A 23,421-nucleotide genomic window follows, 5' to 3' on the forward strand; every position below is an offset into this window, starting at 1 on the left:
TAGTTTTCTATAGGAAAAGACATGTTCTCGCTACAACATTCACCCCAGGATGCTGTGTGCAATTAGTATATATGAAATAACCAAGGAAAATCGAGGCTGTTTCAAATTTCGTGAATCACTCATGAATTGTGGACTATACATTCTAAAGTGACTACGAAATTGAATGCTGCACAACCCAGTTAACTACCTTCCTTTTCACTTAACAGTCATTAGGCAAACACATAAAATGCAACAAACAAATTTGCTTTCCACATTCTATAGCCTTAGTCATACAAAGCCTGTTCAACAAAACCAATAAAATGCAACAGTTTTCTCCAGCCACACATTATACACAAGCATTGCACATCTCATGAAATCGGTTGCTTTTGGCAGCATTCTTCTGTTCAATTGCCACCGTATGAATAGCACAAGCACAGTTACATGTAAAATGCTTCCACCCTGCACAGTTGCACAAAATATCTCCAAGAATGCTGCTCACATTACATTAAGGCTTGATATGAAAAAGGCGAGTCAGTTAATGACTACAGTTTGTTAGCACTAAATTAATTTTAATAAAGAATGCCGTCTGCAGTCATATTTTTTAATTTTATGCCACCTTTAAACACTACACATGCAAGTAGCCTTTCACACACTTCCTCTGTCTAGGGGAAGAATACAGTAATACCGAGCATAAACATCAATTATACATACTACGGTAAGGCAGAGAAACAAATATTTCCATACATGCCAGCATCTTTTAACTCAATAGCGTTAAGAAGCTCGTGTCGCAGAAAATCCGGCATCTTCGGCGTCGCTTGACCGCGAGTGAAAAATCCACAAAAAATCTCCAGAGAACCAACATAAGAGGCAGGTGGGCCGGCTATGTCACGTGACCTTGCGTCGTAATAACCTGCCCACCAGAATGTGAGCAAACATCCCACCATAGAAGGCGGCTGTTAAATTAATTATTGGTCACTTCGGAAGAGCAACCTGGCTTGCGCTACACATACCGGTGGCAACACCTGCCATCCCAGGGCAGTGGCGCATCACTTAATCAACCACTGCACCAGGAGTGGTTTGAGGACTCCCAGGGATATAGGAATGTAAAGTAGAAAGTGACCAATTCTGCATATATGGGAAATAACCCATAAGCAATCATGTCATACCATACCTGCCAACCTGGCGAGATCAAAAATCAGAATACTTTTTATTCGCGCCAAAGCGAGGGGTGGGGGGGGGGGAATGTTCACTTTTTTTATGTCAAATTCAGATTTATAAGAGCACAAAAACTTGTGCAAATACCGTACTAGCATAATTTTCGCACTTGTTTTCTTTAAACTAAGGCTGCATTTTCTGAACATGACCTAAAAAGCACTACAGTGATCATAACACACAATATATAGTGTGTATGTAGACCTAGCCCCCATCTAGCATCCCTCGTTGGCCAAAAAAAAGAAGTTGACTCCAAATATAACACGAATAGGTTCCCCCCCCCCCCCCTCACGTTACGTAGTTCTACAGGGGATGGCACGACGGCGCGTGTGCACCTCATAGCAATAAGCAAGCAACAATACAATCGTGAAGATAGCAGTGGGAGGCAAAGGAGATAACGGGCGCAGTAAAACGGCGCCCTCGCGAGCGACCCGGATCACTAGACGCAAACTGCTGTGTAGTATCGGATTCAGTTGTGTGCGCAACTGAACGTCTGGGAAAGCGACCGCCAACACGAGAGCCGGCTAAACGGCACACAATTTGTGCCCTCGTCAGTCACACCTTTCGCAACCACACTACGTGACGCAGCCGCGCGAATCTTGCCAAACCTGCCTCGCGCGTAGCCAGTACGTGTTGGTAGTCTGGCGCAACATAGTGCGCAGATTATGCGAGTAAAATCTTTTTTAAATCCGGGTGAAATGTTGTAGCTTCAAAAATTATGCTATTAAATATGGTATCTTTTCTTGAGCATTGATAGCGACATGAAGCACATGAAGCACACGAGTATTTGCTGCGCACCGCACACAGATGAACTAGCTAACCCTAAACATACATACAAGCAGCAGCAACAGTACAGTGAGCAATAGCAAGCACGAAATCATGCATGAAATTTAACCAGGCACCGCCACTCTGGCTTTGCTTGATTTGGCTTTGACTGGCTGCTTAGCCGTTGATGCTAGGGCGACCGTTGATGGTGATACTGGCGATTACGGCGCGGTTGCTGATACTGTGGGGCCGGTTTCCCAAAAACCATTCTTGTGCGGGCAGAGACAACTTTTCGGTAGATATAAGGACGTGGTCGTACAATCTGAATGTTCAGTCAAAAATAGAGAGTCTCCTGGGTGAATCGAGAGGGTTGGCAGGTATGAGTCATACCCTTAAGACAGAGCTTAAGTGTCCTTTCCAATTTTTTTTTTCCAGCCAAGCTACATGTTTTCAGAATGCCAGAATATCTCTGTCGAAATGCTTATAAAAGGTCAATCGTTAATGACTGTGTTGGTGCTTTCTACCTTTTTCTGCTTCCTGATGAATTATCACGCTTTGTCATCAGTGCCCCACTTAGGGATGAAAAACAGAGCAAAACTTTTAAATCACTGCAGCCAACTGCACGACTACACTGGACACAGTGTTAAACTTTCATGCAACATATCTGTCTCATTCCAATCATAACCTCTACAAATATGCGAAGCTGCAAGAATACTTACTTATCACCGCGTTCACCCGAATGGGGTCCAATTGGGGTTTTGCATCGTTATCTTTATGAGCATTGGATTGCTTGCGCGTGATAGACTTGTTGACCAACTCTGCTGGGTCGAACACCTGTCTCGGAAGCTCTCGTGCATAAATGCTGGTAGTCTTGCGAGAACCTAAATCATGCATTCTCAGTACGAATTTCGGCACCAGGCCGCCGCTAATATCTTGCAGGACATCATCCTGCATGTCATCGAAGATTTTGTTTAAAAACTCATATACAAAAATTACCCTCTAGATTCTTGACTCCAAAAATATTACTGGGGCTGCGTAACTTTCAAGCTTCCTACTTGAATACACTTTGGAATAACGCCAAGCGTCATATTTCTTTTCTTTCTCTTTAGCCAAGTATCTAAATATCTAACAAAAGGGACAATAAATGTTGCGTTTACATACACTGCCACAATTTGGACATTTTTCTTTCTGTTTGCGAAATATACTGAGTGCACGCCATAGAATTTTAAATGCAGAGAGGGGCACTATAGAAGCACGGCTTAATAAAATACCGACTAAAAGTACTGCACTTTAGGTGCTATTAGCACAAAAACTACATAGACAACAGAAGATAATTCAAGCATTTCTTGAAACTTGGCAGAGGAGTAATGGTTTACCTTGTTGGTAGAGGCTATGTTTGGTAGACCGCGTTTGTTGTACTCTGTAGTTTGCATGCAGCTTAAAGGGGCCCTGGAACGCAGATCTAACATGATTTGTATTTTTTGTATTGATAATATGGGGTCTTTGGTAATGCTTTAACACCCAGGGAGAGCACCAAACTCATATTTTTTTAATCTGATTCAAATACACTCGTCTCAGGATCATCACGCAAAAACATAGGGGCGATTTTCAGCAGAGACATGCGGGGGCAATAAAACTAGGAGACTTGATCGCTTTACACCAGGAGAATGAATAAAAAATAAAAAGTATATGTGTACAATAAGCCTTATACATCGTTTGGTTTACTGTTTATTGGAGTTTGACGTCCCAAAGCGACCGATGCTATGAGGGACGCCGCAGTGAGGGGCTCTGGAAATTTTCGCCACCCGGGGTTCTGTAACGTGCATTGACATTGCACAGTCCCTATACATGACAAAAACAAATATTCTACTTCAAGCTATAGCTTAGACCGGCATTGTTATTCAAGCAGGTAATAGTGAAAAGATAGAATAATATATATATATATATATATATATATATATATATATATATATATATATATATATATATATATATATATATAGCATACAAGGCAAATGAAATGAGGGGCTCGTTTGCCTTGTATCTAAGTATTATTATCCCACTGATAAGCATAACACATTAAAAAATTAATTAACGTTCCCCTATGCAAGTTGGTTTCGGTGACTGTTGGCTCCCTTCATAAATTTGTCAAACGGGCCCCTCATTTCCTTTAACCTGTCTGCTAATAGCTAAACTGGGGTCTCGGTTCTGGCAGTCTTGATGCCATAGGTAGCATAAGAGGGCTCTCGCACAGTTTCCGCCCTCGCCGTCAGATGACGTTCTACGTCACACTTGCGGTATTACAGGGCGTGCTACGTCCACCGCTATGGACGAGGGTGGCGCTGGTGAACACTCTCAAGGTTCGCTTACTCGCAAAAAACAAAAATACCCACGAAAGCAGCAGACAAGATGGCCGTCGCCGTAGCTCAGTTGGTAAGAGCACCGGACTCGATATTCGGAGGTCGTGGGTTCGGATCCCACCGGCGGCACGGTTGTTTTTCTGCTCCTTTATAAACGAATTTTCTTTAAAACGAATTGATTGGCACTAGAAATTTAAAAAAATAAAAATAAAATAAAATAAACATAAAAAATGAAACATTCCCTTATGCACCTTGGTTTCGGTTACTGTTAGCTTCCTTATATATATATATATAGAGAGAGAGAGAGAGAAAGAGAGAGAGAGAGAGAGAAGTTAAAGGAAATGAGGGGCCCGTTTGACAAATTTATGAAGGGAGCCAACAGTCAGCGAAACGAAGGTGCATAGAGGAACGTTAATTAATTTTTTTAATGTGTTATGCTTATCAGTGGGATAATAATACTTAGATTAATAAATCGATTAAAGAAAATTACATATAAAGCAGCAGAAAAAACAACCATGCCGCCGGTGCGATCCGAACCCACGACCTCCGAATATCGCGTCCGGTGCTCTTACCAACTGAGCTACGGCGACGGCTGTCCAATCTGCTGCTCTCGTGGGTATTTATGTTTACTGGGTGTACGCGAGCCTTGAAAGTGTTCACCAGTGCCACCCTCGACCATAGCGGCGGACGTAGCACGTCCTGTAATACCGCGAGCGTGACGTAGAACGTCATCTAACGGTAAGGGCGGAAACTGTGCGAGAGCCCTCTTATGCTACCTATGGCATCAAGACTGCCAGAAACGAGACCCTCGTTAAGCTATTAGCAGACAAGTTAAAGGAAATGAGGGGCCCGTTCGACAAATTTATGAAGGGAGACAACAGTCACCGAAACTAAGGTGCATAGGGGAACGTTAATTTTTTTTTATGTGTTATGCTTATCAGTGGGATAATAATACTTAGATTAATAAATCGCTTAAAGAAAATTACTTATAAGGCAGCAGAAAAAACAACCAAGCCGCCGGTGGGATCCGAACCCACGACCTCCGAATATCGCGTCCGGTGCCCTTACCAACTGAGCTACGGCGACGGCTGTCCAATCTGCTGCTCTCGTGGGTATTTATGTTTACTGGGTGTAAGCGAGCCTTGAGAGTGTTCACCAGCGCCACCCTCGACCATAGCGGCGGACGTGGCACGTCCTGTAATACCGCGAGCGTGACGTAGAACATCATCTATCGGCGAGGGTGGAAACTGTGCGAGATCCCTCTTATGCTACCTATGGCATCAAGACTGCCAGAACCGAGACCCTCGTTAAGCTATTAGCAGACAAGTTAAAGAAAATGAGGGGCCCGTTTGACAAATTTATGAAGGGAGTCAACAGTCACCGAAACTGAGGTGCATAGGGGAACGTTATTTTTTTTTTATGTGTTATGCTTATCAGTGGGATAATAATACTTAGATTAATAAATCGCTTAAAGAAAATTACTTATAAGGCAGCAGAAAAAACAACCAAGCCGCCGGTGGGATCCGAACCCACGACCTCCGAATATCGCGTCCGGTGCCCTTACCAACTGAGCTACGGCGACGGCTGTCCAATCTGCTGCTCTCGTGGGTATTTATGTTTACTGGGTGTAAGCGAGCCTTGAGAGTGTTCACCAGCGCCACCCTCGACCATAGCGGCGGACGTGGCACGTCCTGTAATACCGCGAGCGTGACGTAGAACATCATCTATCGGCGAGGGTGGAAACTGTGCGAGATCCCTCTTATGCTACCTATGGCATCAAGACTGCCAGAACCGAGACCCTCGTTAAGCTATTAGCAGACAAGTTAAAGAAAATGAGGGGCCCGTTTGACAAATTTATGAAGGGAGTCAACAGTCACCGAAACTGAGGTGCATAGGGGAACGTTAATTTTTTTTTATGTGTTATGCTTATCAGTGGGATAATAATACTTAGATTAATAAATCGCTTAAAGAAAATTACTTATAAAGCAGCAGAAAAAACAACCATGGCGCCGGTGGGATCCGAACCCATGACCTCCGAATATCGCGTCCGGTGCTCTTACCAACTGAGCTACGGCGACGGCTGTCCAATCTGCTGCTCTCGTGGGTATTTATGTTTACTGGGTGTAAGCGAGCCTTGAGAGTGTTCACCAGCGCCACCCTCGACCATAGCGGCGGACGCAGCACGTCCTGTAATACCGCGAGCGTGACGTAGAACGTCATCTATCGGCGAGGGTGGAAACTGTGCGAGAGCCCTCTTATGCTACCTATGGCATCAAGACTGCCAGAACCGAGACCCTCGTTAAGCTATTAGCAGACAAGTTAAAGAAAATGAGGTGCCCGTTTGACAAATTTATGAACGGAGTCAACAGTCACCGAAACTGAGGTGCATAGGGGAACGTTAATTTCTTTTTATGTGTTATGCTTATCAGTGGGATAATAATACTTAGAATAATAAATCGCTTAAAGAAAATTACTTATAAAGCAGCAGAAAAAACAACCATGCCGCCGGTGGGATCCGAACCCACGACCTCCGAATATCGCGTCCGGTGCTCTTACCAACTGAGCTACGGCGACGGCTGTCCAATCTGCTGCTCTCGTGGGTATTTATGTTTACTGGGTGTAAGCGAGCCTTGAGAGTGTTCACCAGCGCCACCCTTTTTTCTGCTGCTTTATAACTAATTTTCTTTAAGCGATTTATTAATCTAAGTTTTATTATCCCACTGATAAGCATAACACATAAAAAAAAATTAACGTTCCCCTATGCACCTCAGTTTCGGTGACTGTTGACTCCCTTCATAAATTTGTCAAACGGGCCCCTCATTTTCTTTAACTTGTCTGCTAATAGCTTAACGAGGGTCTCGGTTCTGGCAGTCTTGATGCCATAGGTAGCATAAGAGGGCTCTCGCACAGTTTCCACCCTCGCCGATAGATGACGTTCTACGTCACGCTCGCGGTATTACAGGACGTGCTACGTCCGCCGGTATGGTCGAGGGTGGCGCTGGTGAACACTCTCAAGGCTCGCTTACACCCAGTAAACATAAATACCCACGAGAGCAGCAGATTGGACAGCCGTCGCCGTAGCTCAGTTGGTAAGAGCACCGGACGCGATATTCGGAGCTCGTGGGCTCGGATCCCACCGGCGGCATGGTTGTTTTTTCTGCTGCTTTATAAGTAATTTTCTTTAAGCGATTTATTAATCTAAGTATAATTATCCCACTGATAAGCATAACACATAAAAAAAGAAAAAATTAACGTTCCCCTATGCACCTCAGTTTCGGTGACTGTTGACTCCCTTCATAAATTTGTCAAACGGGCCCCTCATTTTCTTTAACTTGTCTGCTAATAGCTTAACGAGGGTCTCGGTTCTGGCAGTCTTGATGCCATAGGTAGCATAAGAGGGCTCTCGCACAGTTTCCACCCTCGCCGATAGATGACGTTCTACGTCACGCTCACGGTATTACAGGACGTGCTACGTCCGCCGCTATGGTCGAGGGTGGCGCTGGTGAACACTCTCAAGGCTCGCTTGCACCCAGTAAACATAAATACCCACGAGAGCAGCAGATTGGACAGCCGTCGCCGTAGCTCAGTTGGTAAGAGCACCGGACGCGATATTCGGAGGTCATGGGTTCGGATCCCACCGGCGGCATGGTTGTTTTTTCTGCTGCTTTATAAGTAATTTTCTTTAAGCGATTTATTAATCTAAGTATTATTATCCCACTGATAAGCATAACACACACAAAAAAAAATTAACGTTCCCCTATGCACCTCAGTTCCGGTGACTGTTGACTCCCTTCATAAATTTGTCAAACGGGCCCCTCATTTTCTTTAACTTGTCTGCTAATATATATATATATATATATATATATATATATATATATATATATATATATATATATATATATATATATATATATATATATATATATATATATATATATAAAGTCCTGAAGAAGACGTTGATAAATAAATATGTCTTTGTCGAAGTGCCCACTTCTCTTAGATCTTTATTCTGCGGAGCCAACGCAACCTACGTTCGTAATATATATATATCTATATATATATATATATATATATATATATACGCACAAAATAATCTAAGCCAATCAATGAACTCTATGACCAAAAAAGTCAACAGAAAGGGTGATGGAGACGTGTATGAGAGCAGATATAGAGGATATAGTGTAAAAAAATATACGCAGTTGGTTAACAATGGGCCGTGATCCATGCTGTCGTGTATTACTCTGCTGAAAATTCACAACAGCAAACGAAATCAACTTTTGAATGTCAGACTATATTAAACAAGCCAGAGGCATCAAAATTCTTGAGCATATACTTTCGTCTTGCAGTTAGCTTTCTGTTTAGGTAACAAGGAGAGCATAAAAGTGGACTACTTTTTGCCACAGAGGAATTCTGTGCAGCTATAACTGCAGAGCTAAATGGGTACAGATACCAAAATCTTCGTACTGTATTTTTGCTTTTCAGTTATTCATAAGATATTAGTGAACATAAATCACCACGTGAAATTTCCCTCCACTCATTACCTAATTTATAATCGAATTAATTCTTTCATCAACCTCAGCAATCGAAAAAATGTTGCAATGCCACAAGTGAGCACAAAATCATGGGAGACATAGAAAAGGGCAATGTAATCACTCTTTCTTTACCAGCTGCTATTCCGGCTTCTGCAGCAGTTTAGCTTAAGAGTCATCATCATCACCAGCCAGACTCTGCCCACAGCAGAGCAAAGGGCTCTCTCATATCTCTCTAATTAACCCTGCCTTGTGCCAGGTGCTGCCATCCTGTTACTACTAACTTCTTAATTTCCTCCTCCCATATAACTTTTGGCCACTCCCTGTTACGCTTTGCCTGCTCATAGAATCCATACCGTTACTCCTTGAGAGTGAATGAGTTAAATCGACAAAGCAGTGGTTATATTGCAAGTTTCGTAAGCCTCACTTGACCTCACACCCATTTGTGACGTCGCAACGATCAACTGGAAACTGGAACCAAACCATAAAGTGCAGAGAAAAAAATTCAAATACAAATTATTCATTGAGCGCTGATGAATTCCCTGTGGTGAACAAGTTTACTAAAGTTGAAGGGCACGAAAAGTAGTCAAATACAACTCCTTGATGTTTCACCAGATTATGGTGGGTTTCCAACCCCGCCAGCAGCCAAAAGATTAGAAGCAGGCATCAAGGAAAACTCCGCTGTGGCCTCAGCCTTTAGCCAACCAGCCTAACCTGCAATGTCAGATGTGTGTACGTACAGCAACAACAGTCAAAAGGCACAGCTGTGGTCCGCCCTTGCAAAGTAACAACGGCACACAAGTTTCAGTGACCAAGACAGCTGCGATTGGCAGTGCCCGGTCTTGACACTTAGCGACCAAAACGCAACTTTGACTTGTTTTATTTTAAATTCTGTGGGTGGATTAATTTAAGTTGCAAATTTCGATTTCCGAATTCCTGTTTTCAGTGGTCTTTAGAATATAATCAAGCTGTAACTATCATTAGCATCCATCAGAGTGCAACCATACGGCTACAAAGGAGAGCTAAGAGCTCCCACAAAATTTTCATAGTTGAATTCCTCCCAGGACCATCGCTTCACAGGAGTAGTCACCATACCAATTGAGCTAACCGGGAAGAACTTGTCAATTATATCATTCTCACCCTACCATATGTTACCTCATTTGGAAGAGCGACTTATACGCTGAAGTTGTGGTCCTAGGTTCGAATCCCAGAGCAGGATGAATTTTTCTTCAACTACGAAGTTTCTGTGGAAGCTGTTAGCTTTCCTTTGTAGCCATATTGCTACACTTTGGTTGATAGTACTAAAGTGTAATTTTATCCCGATTACAAATTTACCCCATTTTGGGCTTTTGTCCTAAACATTGACCTTTGTAAAGTATGGAGTAACAACCCGAAGTCATTTTTTGGTCCATTAACTTTTCCTGTCGATAGTGCGTATCACTGCACCCAACAGCCCACAGAATTATAGCCTCCAATACCAAACCAGAGAGTGCATGACTGCTGCCAATCAGACCCAGTGCAGGCTGAAGCCGAAGCAATGCGTTCTATAATACTTTGAGTCAGTGGTTAAAGCACTTGGCTGCTGACAGGATGCAATCCTGGCCACGGCGGCCACATTTCGATAAAGTAAAAATGAAAGATGCCCTTGTACTGTGCAATCTCAGAACCCAACAAGAACCCCGGGTGATTAAAACTGAATTAGGGCCCTCTACTACAGTGACACCTTACAGGCTTCAAGAGACCGAACCTATGTAACATTATACTAGGCTGTCACATTCCTTGACTACATGTCCTGCTCATCATCACTGTTACACAGTAAGTCACAGCAAAACCCAGCAACACTTGCCAGCTTTTACGAGTTAGAAAAAACTTCGCAATCAAGTAAAAAACGGCATCCGTGGTACTGTACTAGGCGTCAGCTGTTCTTGGAATTCCGTAACTGTCATTCCGCCAAATAGTTCGGCTGCACAACGGGGCACCTGGCCGCATGCACACTGCTTCCTCTCCACAGCTGCTTCACTTTGTCTCAGGTGTGCATCATCTATAGAAGGCGCTTACAACAAGTCATGTCTAGCAAATTCACTCAAATCAAACATGCTTCTCTTCTCGACTTCATAACATTTAAGGTTGACAGTTGTGTTCAAAATATGCATCAAATAACAAATTATGCTAGCATACTATGACCCAGGAGAAAACTAGTAACTGCGAAGAGAGAATATATTCCGCTGTGTAGAAAGAGGGAGTATGTTTTGGCTGCGCAGCTTCCGCTGGCTGCACTGCCAGAAAATGTCACGGACTATACTCTGTGCAGGCAAAGGGGCACACTACTGGCAGCCAACCTTAAATGGAGCCACACACACCAACCTTACTCTGCGTCACTTCTAAAAAGCCACATATATTATTTTAACACACTGCCATGCACAGGTCAAAATGCTGCCCGACAATTCAAATCTCACTGCCGTAAGCTTGTGGGGATCAATGCTATACAATGCGACTGGAGCTGCTCTAGTCAAAGCAAAATTTTTCTTCAAGCACTTTTCAAATCTACAGCAACAATTACGCACCGGTGTTTCTCCTCCGTCTTACCATACTGTTGCAGCTGCCTGCAGCTGCCCATGCAGGAGTCTGAAGTCTTTCATGGCTTCTGTAAATTCTGAGAGATGAAAAGCGAATATGACAGACACACACTCAAATAAACAAGTGCATGTTGAATTAAAAGATCGTGAAAGGCTTATGCACTTAGGTATTACCAATTCACGAGTTTTGCTAAAAGACCAACGCACAGCAAGCACGCCAATCAGCACTTCACAAGGGACGGGAAAAGAGGCTCAGTCCACCAGGAAATGTTTCGATGGTGACTTGCCTTCCTACAAAGACAAGTCCTTTTGTTGAAACGTTGGCTAATAGACGGAGACTCCTCTCTTTCCCATTGTTCATTTTGATTTGGGTTAAGAATCTCATCTTCCTGTCCATTTGCTATGAAGTTTTTGCTATGCAAGATCAACACTGAACACGTATGCCCATGTTTACGGCCCTTTGTTTGTTTCGCACAAATCCAAGTTTTCAATGTTTTTTTTGGAACTGAGTTAGCAGTGACATTTTTTATGTTATTGTTGCAAACATCGTAGGAGTGACAGAATGATGGAAATTGATTACTTTTTTCACCCGATTTATATTCAACGCCGAAATATAGCAATAAAAAAAATTCTATGATGCCTTCACATTAGCTTTTTTACCAACTTGAGCAAGTTAGTTCATCTATAATAGGATACAACTTATCAAAACAGCAGTTGGTTATAGTGTGTCATGGTCCACGGCATTCTGTGTACTTTACTGGCGATTGACCACAATAAAAGAAATCAGCGTTTTATTGTTTGACAAGATTAAACAGCCAAAGACATGAAAATTCTAGACCTTTATTTCTTCTTGCATTTAGCTCCTTGTTAAAGTAACAAGAAAACCTTTAACAACAAGCTACATTTTTTTCATGAAAAAATTCTGTATGGCGGTTCTGAATATGGGTAGAATTTCACTTCAGACTTGAGTAGCATCAGATTATAGTGCAGAAGCTGAGGCAAGAATCTCTCAGTAGTGACAAAAAATGTGTTTAGTTTCAAGGAGTGCTTAGCATCCATTCAGGGGGTACCTTCCTCTGGTATTGAGCCTTCAAGGCAGGAAAGTATGCAGCCTGTGAGTGCTAAACTCTTGCAGGGTTGCATCATGCTTGCAGGCAAGGGCATCACAGCAGGTGCAGGATTATGCAGACTTTCATGCACGTGTGTGATGTTTTCCGCAGTACGCTGCAGTTTTTAAGGCAAAAACCTTTAATGATCCATACTCCCTATAGAGATCCTGTCCGTAAGTTACATCCAGAACCGGAAGTCGCATGCCGGAAGTGACATAACTCAAACATTTCTAGTCAGAGCAGAAAAAAAAATCTTTGTGCACGATGGGATTCGAACCACCATCCTTCCGTTCCGCAGCCGAGCGTGCTCAGGGCTATGCTGCTTCCTGCCAACGCATATGTAGTTCTCCTTGTCTAGGGCGCTGGAGAGTGTTGTTTGCAGAAAGGCGTCGAATCAGACGGATGCCTCCCAAACGCCCTCCGGTGTCTCCAGCATTTAAGATTCACAAACAATTGTGTATACTTAATTAGCATCGTAGCCACACATCCCTGACACAAGCAGCAACACCGAGCTAAAGGCTTTCACCTAACTGCACTTTAGGTCAACAAATTGCTCCCCCAGAATTTTGTTATAAATTTCTGCAATTAAAAAATTTTACAATGCAAAAAATTAAGAGCCTTATTCACCTTAGTTACAGGACAGGGCCGCAGGCCACATATCAACAGAGAGCAAGCTGATGTTTTGATTTTTTCATTCCTGAACATCAGCTTTCTTTGTGAATGAGTATTACGCTATCGTTTTTTCACAATGCTGGTTAGTACAACTGAAGTCATGAAGTATTGCCTACACAAGGTTGCTAGCTTTTTGACCAGAACCTGTCCTTTGGCATTCAGTGGCACTTCTTAAAGGAGCACAGCAACCAAACTTTTGGTTGCTTTTCTTCTTTGTAATGATGTGCAAGACATTATTGTACCTGAATCAGCAAATAGTATTTGCCTGCGACTGCAAAATAATTTATATTTGCATTTATTCTTCCATGCAATTTCAGTTCCACCTGCCAAAAGATGGCTCTGACATCAAAGTTTGTGTAGGTCATGTGACACATGAAAAATCTGCTGTATAATCACTGCTTCATCTATTTAATAAAGCACAACACTTCAGGCACTTTGCCTTAAGAGCTGGAATCGCAAAGAATTAAGAAGCAGTAATTTTTACAGCAGTTTTTTCAAGTTTCACATGACAAACTGAACTTTGATCTCATAGCCATCGTTGTGCTGTTTAAATCAAAACCAGAATGGCGTGAAAAAAGAAATTCAACTATAAATTTTCTGGAAATCGTAAGCATGTACTATATGATGATCTGATATGCGAATGTCATGAGCATCATTGCAAAGACAACCCGCAACCAAAATTTGGTGTCGCTTCTCCATCAATGCATATTCACCTGCAGTTTTCCCCGTGGCTATTGTTTGCAAGGTATTCCTTATAGCTGGAGTTTGAATTTCTGCATCACTATTTTGTGTGGTTCCTACGAGGATTCAACAAAGAACACCATTGCCACCTATATAATTTTATCCGAATTGCTGACATCTGGTTTTGCCTGTAATTGTCAACAAACGATTGTAACCAATGCTCAGTCTCTTTGCTGCTTTCATGCGTCCGACATGTTGCAGTGCTGCTCAATCTTTGCATCGGAGTGCTTTGTATGTTTCCTACTTTCCATTCATCAATTAAAGCAAGTAACTCTTAGCTCCTCCTCATCCCTGTAATTACTAATTTCAAACTCCGATATCTCCCAAGCAGATACATCATTCGCTTCAAGTTTACAAGCTGCCTTTGGAACTGTCGACCTCCTCCTGCAGGCTTGAGAATAATTTTAGATTCAGCCAACCAAACCTCTTTCTAACGGAGTGACACACTTGCGCAAAAAACATGGGTACAAACATTTCTAGCCCACACTCGTTTTTCAGGACTGCACACCTCACCACCACACTAACTAAACGTTAATCGTTGGAATGTGCCAACTTTCTGAACAGCTTAATTTCACTTTGGTTTAATGGAAGCTATGCTGAAAAGATATGCTCCAGTGTACACACAAATTTCTATATGCTTCAGCCTGAAATCCCACTAATGCAAGATTTAGAAAACTGCCAATCAAAATGTCAGTAATCCAACTAAATGTCAGCAGCCTTTTGCGTGTTTGAGCAAGACATAGTTTGGTTCCTTCACAATTCACTGGTCAATTACGTTTATACAGGATGAGACAAAAGCAAGGGCTGGACATCAACACGAGAGCTTTAATGGCAAATTATAAGCAAACACTATCAATTATTATTCTGTCTGGAGTACAATTTTTACCCAGAGCAGTAAGCGACATTTATATATGTATAATCCTCTAAGAGCTGTGACAATAGCACACACCTATCACCATAGCGCACAATAGCACACACACAGCCTGACAACACCCACTGCAGGGCGAAGGCCTCTCCCATGATTCTCCATTTAATCCTGTCCTTTGCCAGCTGCGCCTCCCCTGCGCCGGCAAGCTTCCTAAACAAATCCGCCCATCTAACCTTTGCCGCCCCCTGCTACGCTTGCCTCCTCTTGGTTATCTTGCCTTCGCAGTACATGCTCTGTCCAAGCCCATTTCTTCCTCTTGATTTCGAATAGGATGTCATTAGCACGCGTTTGTTCCCTCACGCACACCTAAAAAGAAATTTTACTTTGTGGCTCATTTAGTTTGCGCCCACGTATTTCCATCATGAACAGCCTCCAACTAACTCAACTTTCGACCTTACTAAGCGATTTGATGGTTGCCATTACAGGTAGAAAAGCAATAACAAATACACACCGTTTCATCCATAGCGAGTGACGCTACTGAGGCTAGCTACTCCTGCAGGTTGAGTAAGCGCCTGAAAAGTAGTTTGCGACACAAAAAGTAAACACAGACCTAATTTGTTCTTCGAGGAGACTTCGAGGAGACTTCGAGGGATGACATATGGCCGTACGACGCGTGGCCGGTAGGGCTAAAAAATTCATCCGCGCCTAAAAAAAGTAGTTTATACTCGTGAAAATTATGGCCAAAGGGCCTGAACACTGGATGTCCCACAGCTTTCACAGTTATTTCTAATGCTAGCACTTCGTTTTATACCAGCCTTTGTTTTCGTCCAAAAAAACTTGCCAAGGCAGTGAGAGGAATGAGTGATAAGTGGTAGAGTAATATAGTTTTTCAAGCGCACTACTTCTGCAACATTGCTTGCTGTATAAGAAATGGAGTATATAACAAGACAAAGCAGTGCCAGCCTGTAGCAGTGGCTCAGCCAAAGTAGCCATTTTGCCAGTAGAAGATATTTGGGCTACAATGGGGGGTGCTCATAGTGACAAGCAATATTAAGAAATGATTATGCGAATAAGATGCCGCAAGAGTAATCTCCTAAATTATCTGCTCATGCACTGTCCTGCATACCAAAAAGGCCGCATGAATTTCTAAGCCGCATTCAATCCGATTCACAACCAAGGTGGCAAACCATGTTCAGAAAGACAGCAACATGCCTCAAGATTACTTCTTCAATAAAAAACAGCAGGTATAGACCATTTTCACTGAAGAGGACAAAAGTGGTTGCTGCACAGGGAGGAGAAATTTACTGCTCCCGCTAGATTGGTGGCAAAGCAATGATCTCTGCTTAAGCTGTGCTGGACTTGAATACCAATATTTTTTAGCACGCTTTGTCCATCATAACCCAGCATAATTCTTTAATGACATCCATAGGTCTCAGGTGACTACTCAGCATGAAGATACCTATGGCTTTCTAGAAAGACACATGTGTAAAAGATGTGTACTACAGTAGCTGTTGTGACTTCATTTCGTTTCTCTAAACTTTCATATATGGCACGCATAAGCAGACTGTATTTGGTCTGTTCATGCGGTAATAAATAGTTGCATTCTAAAGAACCCACATTAGGCACCATGTGACAGTTCTGAACACTAAGATGCTATACTGCACGCTTTTTTTCAAAGGTGTCAAGCAGAAGAAGGTGTGGCATTACGAGCCACACGGTGGGGTTTCTAATGCTACCCCAGCGTTCCAAATCTCTTGAAGCCAAGTGCTTTTGTCGTGGCCCCTCCAATCGGTAGAACTCCATGAATGTTACAGGTGTCCCGCTAGACTGCTTCGAAGCAAACACACTGGTCTCAGTTCTGTTAAAGGCTGCGCTTCGTATGTGCTCTTATTAATTAATATCTTGTGCACGGCATGAAATGCTGCTAAAGTGCAATCACATCGATGTTATGACACAATGCTCTGCTGTTTCAACAATGTGTACATCTTGCTTCCCCAGAGCCATATGTTTACCATGAGCTCTTGTTTCTTGGGTGGCAAGGCAAATCTTGCCTTCATCAGATGTGCCAGATAAAGGCTTCCAGCAGCCACAAGAACAACGTGAAATCACTCTTCTCAGTTCAAGCTCTGCCTGTGCAAAAAAAAAGCCAGACACACTGCGATAACATTGTGCCTCAAAAGCTGCTGTCGCTCAGGCAAACGTGGCTGCGGCTAGCTGTCCAAGCCAGCATGGCGCTCGTAACCGGACTAGTAGCTACGTTGCACTGTTTCTCTAATACCGCTGTCAGACGGCCAATTGCAGTGCCCATTGAGTCAATGGCCATCGAAATTTTTGAGGGCCACCAAGATGCACCACTGCCACAAGGCGAATTTCAATGATAATTGAATAGTGAGCAAACGGTACGACATATGGCGCTAGGGTTAGCAACATTTTTAAAAACATATACGAAGGGAAGCTGAGTAAAAAGAGCCGGATGTTGGAGTAAGTTCTATTTTAACTCGCAGTTCTTTCTGGAAAAGCTATTCAGATACTTCACAGTTTGGTACAATTCGGAGACCGCGATGGCACGGCAACAATGGACAGTGATGCGCACTTCATTTCAGAAGCAATCACTTTTCACCGGCGAAGCTGGCACAGATGAAGCAATTGACGTGTTCATCATCATCATCATCATCATCATCATCATCATCACCATCATCATCATCACCACCATCATCATCATTAGTCTTACTACACCCACTGCAGGGCAAAGGCCCCTCCCATGTCTCTCCAATTAACCCTATCCTTTGCCAGCTGCATCCACCCTTTGCCTGCAAACTTCTTAATCTCATCCGCCCACCTACCCTTCTGCCGCCCCTTGCTCCGCTTACTTTCTCTTGGAATTCACTCCGTTACCCTTAAGGACCGGCGGTTATCTTGCCTTCGCATTACATACCCTGCCCAAGCCCATTTCTTCCTCTTGATTTCGACTAGGATGTCATTAACCCGTGTTTGTTCCCTCACCCACTCTGCCCGCTTCCGATCTCTTAACGTTACACTTATCATTTTTCTTTCCATGGCTCGCTGCGTTGTCCTTAACATAAGCTGAACTCTTTTCGTTAGCATGTGTTGCAGCGCGAACCACAAGAAGGGACGACGACAGACAGAGTGAAAGGAGCGCTGACTTCCAACTATTTATTTTCATGATAGGCCACGCATTTATACACATTTCAACCTTCAGCAGGAAAGGGCAGGCAAAGCAATCAGCATGAAAGGCATAGGAGATTAGGACAATCACCATCGATCCAGAAACTTCAGCTCTTTCTTAGTTAGAACAACTGATGGCATGCTTACACACCTGTCCTCTGCACGAGCAATACCTGCCGCCTCGATTATCTCCCTAACACACTGATCATTGTGTCGAGCAACGATTGTGCTTTTTTGGAACGCAGGCGCGCAAGGCTTTCTGCGGCGACGTGCAGACTCATTGCCACAATTACGACAGTGCGTGCTAAGATGGCCCTGGTCACCATCATTTACATTCTTGTTGTGTTCTTTCAATCTGGTATTTATGCACCTTCCGGTTTGTCCAATGTATTCGCGTCCGCAGGACAACGGAACGCGATATACGACACCATCGTCGCAAGTGACAAACTGATTCTGGTGTCTAATCATGCACGATTTTTCCTTTTTGCTGTAGCACGGGTTAGTCTTCTTGCACAGAACTGATAGTTTGAGTGGGGCCGAAAACACAACATTAACGCCTACGCGCTTTCCAATCTTCTTCAAGTTGTGGGAAGTCTGGTGGATATACGGAATGACTGCCACTTTTTTGCGTGCATCCGGGCCTGTCACGGCATTCTTTTCAGATTGCCGGACGTTTTTCATTTTCTGGAGCAAGCCCTCGGCCACAGAAACCACAAGGGCCTCCGGGTACCCTGCGTCAGACAGGCGTCTATTTTGCAGGGCTAGATTTTCTTTGATCATATGGTCGCAGGACTTAGTCAGGGCATTTACAAAACAGTGCTTTACAACGCTGCGCTTCACAAGATTGGAGTGGGCAGACACAGCGGGTAATAAGCCTTTTTTCCTCCGTGGTTCATACCCCCAACAAACATGGTCATTGCAAAACTTTAGTCTTAGTTCCAAAAATCTAATGGAATTGTTGCTGGGCAGTTCATGCGTCAAAACTAAAGGTGCTAAGTTTCGCTTGAATGTGTCAAGCACGTCTTCGGCTGTTACATGAAAATCCGCATTGGTGTTGTCAGTTATGATTAAAAAGTCATCTACAAATCTAAAGACTTGGACAACACTTATACCTTCGAGACATCTTTCAATCATTCTGTCATGCATGGCTAAAAACAAGTCGCTAAGGACCGGGGCAATACATGATCCAATGCATATTCCGCGTTTTTGCAGGTAAAAACCTTTGTCCCAGGTGGCAAACGTAGATCGCAGGTACACATCAAGCAATTCTAGAAAGCCACTAACATGTAAACCACAACTGTTCTGGAACGAAACGGCACCCATCCTATCAATGGCCTGTTCAACACATGATAGCAGAGCATCATGCGGCAAAGAGTAAAAAAGGTCTCTTACGTCTATGGAAAAGGCAGATACATTTGCAGTCTTATGCTGCCGCAAGTATTCAACAACCTGTTTGGAGTTCCTAACAAGGAATGGGTCTTCAATTGTTAGCATGGCCAACTTATCCTGCAGAAAAAGAGCTAAACATTTCTGCCACGTTTCCTTTTCTGAAATAATCACACGAAGTGGGAAGCCATCCTTATGTGTTTTTGCGGAAAAGAACATGTCTAAACAAGGTTTCTTCTTGTCCTGAATTTGCTTGACGAGTGTTTGCAATCCTAACCGCTTGCACAGTTTTTTTGCCACGGCCTTAGCTTTCTTTAGTTTTAATTCGTTCATTCTATTAAAATTGCTCTCGATAGCTTCGGAGGCTTTCTTTCGGAAGAGGTCATGCGGAAAAACGGCAAAACCACCCTCTTTATCAGCCGAAAGAACACAAAGTTGGTTGTTGCACAAAAAGTCAGACACAGTTTTTAACAGCACAGTGCGTCTCGACCTCACTGAACGCTCGAGAACATCCACTCCCTGGAATATACAGCTGCTCTTCTGATCTTCCGGTGCAAGTCTTGCAACTTGTCTGACCATCGCCAACTTTTCTGGCGCATTCATCCTAGGTTGGACGGCACACTTTGGCCCGAGCTGTAGGGTGCGTAGACTATCAGCCGGAATATCCGCGTCACCTTCGATGTGAACAGGGTTGCAGGGGCTCACCTTATTCTTGACGGGCTGAAGAGTACGAAGCCAAGGTAGCAAGCCATGCCAGCGGACCTCCGTCATCTGATCGATGTTCCTACGGCATTCCTGCCACATTTTTTTACTTTTTTTTTACTCTTTGCCGCATGATGCTCTGCTATCATGTGTTGAACAGGCCATTGATAGGATGGGTGCCGTTTCGTTCCAGAACAGTTGTGGTTTACATGTTAGTGGCTTTCTAGAATTGCTTGATGTGTACCTGCGATCTACGTTTGCCACCTGGGACAAAGGTTTTTACCTGCAAAAACGCGGAATATGCATTGGATCATGTATTGCCCCGGTCCTTAGCGACTTGTTTTTAGCCATGCATGACAGAATGATTGAAAGATGTCTCGAAGGTACAAGTGTTGTCCAAGTCTTTAGATTTGTAGATGACTTTTTAATCATAACTGACAACACCAATGCGGATTTTCATGTAACAGCCGAAGACGTGCTTGACACATTCAAGCGAAACTTAGCACCTTTAGTTTTGACGCATGATGCGCCCAGCAACAATTCCATTAGATTTTTGGAACTAAGACTAAAGTTTTGCAATGACCATGTTTGTTGGGGGTATGAACCACGGAGGAAAAAAGGTTTATTACCCGCTGTGTCTGCCCACTCCAAGCTTGTGAAGCGCAGCGTTGTAAAGCACTGTTTTGTAAATGCCCTGACTAAGTCCTGCGACCATATGATCAAAGAAAATCTAGCCCTGCAAAATTGACGCCTGTCTGACGCAGGGTACCCGGAGGCCCTTGTGGTTTCTGTGGCCGAGGGCTTGCTCCAGAAAATGAAAAAACGTCCGGCAATCTGAAAAGAATGCCGTGACAGGCCCGGATGCACGCAAAAAGTGGCAGTCATTCCGTATATCCACCAGACTTCCCACAACTTGAAGAAGATTGGAAAGCACGTAGGCGTTAATGTTGTGTTTTCGGCCCCACTCAAACTATCAGTTCTGTGCAAGAAGACTAACCCGTGCTACAGCAAAAAGGAAAAATCGTGCATGATTAGACACCTGAATCAGTTTGTCACTTGCGACGATGGTGTCGTATATTGCGTTCCGTTGTCCTGCGGACGCGAATACATTGGACAAACCGGCAGGTGCATAAATACCAGATTGAAAGAACACAACAAGAATGTAAATGATGGTGACCAGGGCCATCTTAGCACGCACTGTCGTAATTGTGGCAATGAGTCTGCACGTCGCCGCAGAAAGCCTTGCGCGCCTGCGTTCCAAAAAAGCACAATCGTTGCTCGACACAGTGATCAGTGTGTTAGGGAGATAATCGAGGCGGCAGGTATTGCTCGTGCAGAGGACAGGTGTGTAAGCATGCCATCAGTTGTTCTAACCAAGAAAGAGCTGAAGTTTCTGGATCGATGGTGATTGTCCTAATCTCCTATGCCTTTCATGCTGATTGCTTTGCCTGCCCTTTCCTGCTGAAGGTTCAAATGTGTATAAATGCGTGGCCTATCAGGAAAATAAATAGTTGGAAGTCAGCGCTCCTTTCACTCTGTCTGTCGTCGTCCCTTCTTGTGGTTCGCGCTGCAACGCATGCTAGATATGAACCAACTAGCCCGCCAAGCAACCATTCTTTTCGTTACCCTCCACGTTTCTGCCCCGTAGGTGAGTACCGGTAAGATTATGCTGTTGTACACTTTCCTCTTGAGGGAAATTGGTAAACTGCCACTCATGATCTGCGAGAGTTTGCCATATGCGCTCCACCCCATTCTTATCCTTCTAGTTATCTCCCTCTCATGATCCGGATCAGCTGTCACTACCTGCCCTAAGTAGACGTATTCCGTCACAATTTCTAGGCTCTCGCTGCCAATTGTGAACTGTTGTTCCCTTGCTAGGCGGTTGAACATTACCTTGGTTTTCTGCATGTTAATTTTTAGACCCATCGATCTGCTCTGCCTGTCTAACTCATTGATCATGATTAGCAGTTCACCTTCTGAGTGACTCAGCAAGGCACTGTCATCAGCAAATCGCAGATTATTTAGGTATTCTCAATTTATTCTTATTCCCAACTGTTCCCAATTCAGGCCTCGAAATACCTCCTGTAAACATGCGGTGAACAGCATTGGCGAGATCGTGTCTCCTTGCCTGACGCCCTTCCTTATTGGAATTTTATTGCTGACTTTTTGGAGGACTATAGTAGCTGTGCAGTTGCTATATATATATTCCAGTATTTTGACATAAGGCTCTTCTACCCCCTGATTACGCAATGCCTGTATGACTGCTGAGGTTTCCACTGAGTCGAATGCTTTCTCGTAATCAATGAAAGATATATATAGAGGTTGGTTATATTCTGCGCATTTCTCTATCACCTGATTGATAGTGTGAATATGATCTATTGTGGAATATCCTTTACGAAAGCCTGCCTGATCATTTGGTTGATTAATGTCTAATGTTGCCCTGACTATATTAGCGATTACCTTAGTAAATACTTTGTAGGCAACGGATAGTAAGCTGATCGGCCTGTAATTTTTCAAGTCCTTGACGTCTCCCTTCTTACGAATTAAGATAATATTTGCATTCTTCCAAGCTTCTGGTACAGTCGAGGTCATAAGGCATTGCGTATACAGGGTGGCTAGTTTTTATAGCACGATGTCCCCTCCATCCTTCAACAGATCTGCTGTTACCTGATCCTCCCCAGCTGCTTTTCCCCTTTTCATTGCTTCTAAGGCTTTCATTACTTCATCTTTCGTTACTGGTGGGATGACGCATTGCTGTGCACTGCTGTCTTTCTCATTAACGCTCTGATTACATTGGCTACTGTACAGGTCTGTGTAGAACACTTCGGCTACGTTAACTATCTTATCCATATTGCTAATGACATTGCCCTGCTTGTCTCTTAATGCATAGATCTGGTTTTTACCTATGCCTAGTTTCCTCTTCACTGTTTTAGGCTACCTCCATTCTTTATAGCATGCTCGATTCTCTCCATATTAAACTTCCTTATGTCGGCTACCTTGCGCTTATTTGTTAACTTTGATAGCTCCGTTAGTTCTATTCTATTGGTAGGGTTAGATGCCCTCATGTTTTGGCGCTTCTCAATCAGATCTTTCGTCACCGGAGATAGCTTCCCGGTATCCTTTCGAACTTTCCTACCGCCTACTTCTACTGCGCACTCCGTAATTATTGATGTCAGATTATCGTGCATTGAATGAACATCAAGATCATCTTCCTCAGTTAAAGCCGAATATCTGTTTTGCAGCGCTATCCTAAACTCCTGTGCTTTCCCTCTTACGGCTAACTCATTAATGGTCTTCTAAGAAGAAGACCATTAACGAGTTTGTCGTGTTCATAGC

General features: G+C 43.4%; 1 non-coding gene across 1 annotated transcript; it reads left to right on the forward strand.

The window, feature by feature from the left end:
• Window positions 1-4,371: 4,371 nt before the first annotated feature.
• On the forward strand, window positions 4,372-4,445 carry TRNAS-CGA (transfer RNA serine (anticodon CGA)). Its single transcript has one exon. It is a non-coding gene; the product is annotated as a tRNA-Ser (tRNA).
• The last annotated feature ends 18,976 nt before the right edge of the window (window positions 4,446-23,421 follow it).

Source organism: Amblyomma americanum, chromosome 6 (assembly GCF_052857255.1).
Source record: "Amblyomma americanum isolate KBUSLIRL-KWMA chromosome 6, ASM5285725v1, whole genome shotgun sequence".
NCBI classification, from domain to species: domain Eukaryota; kingdom Metazoa; phylum Arthropoda; class Arachnida; order Ixodida; family Ixodidae; genus Amblyomma; species Amblyomma americanum.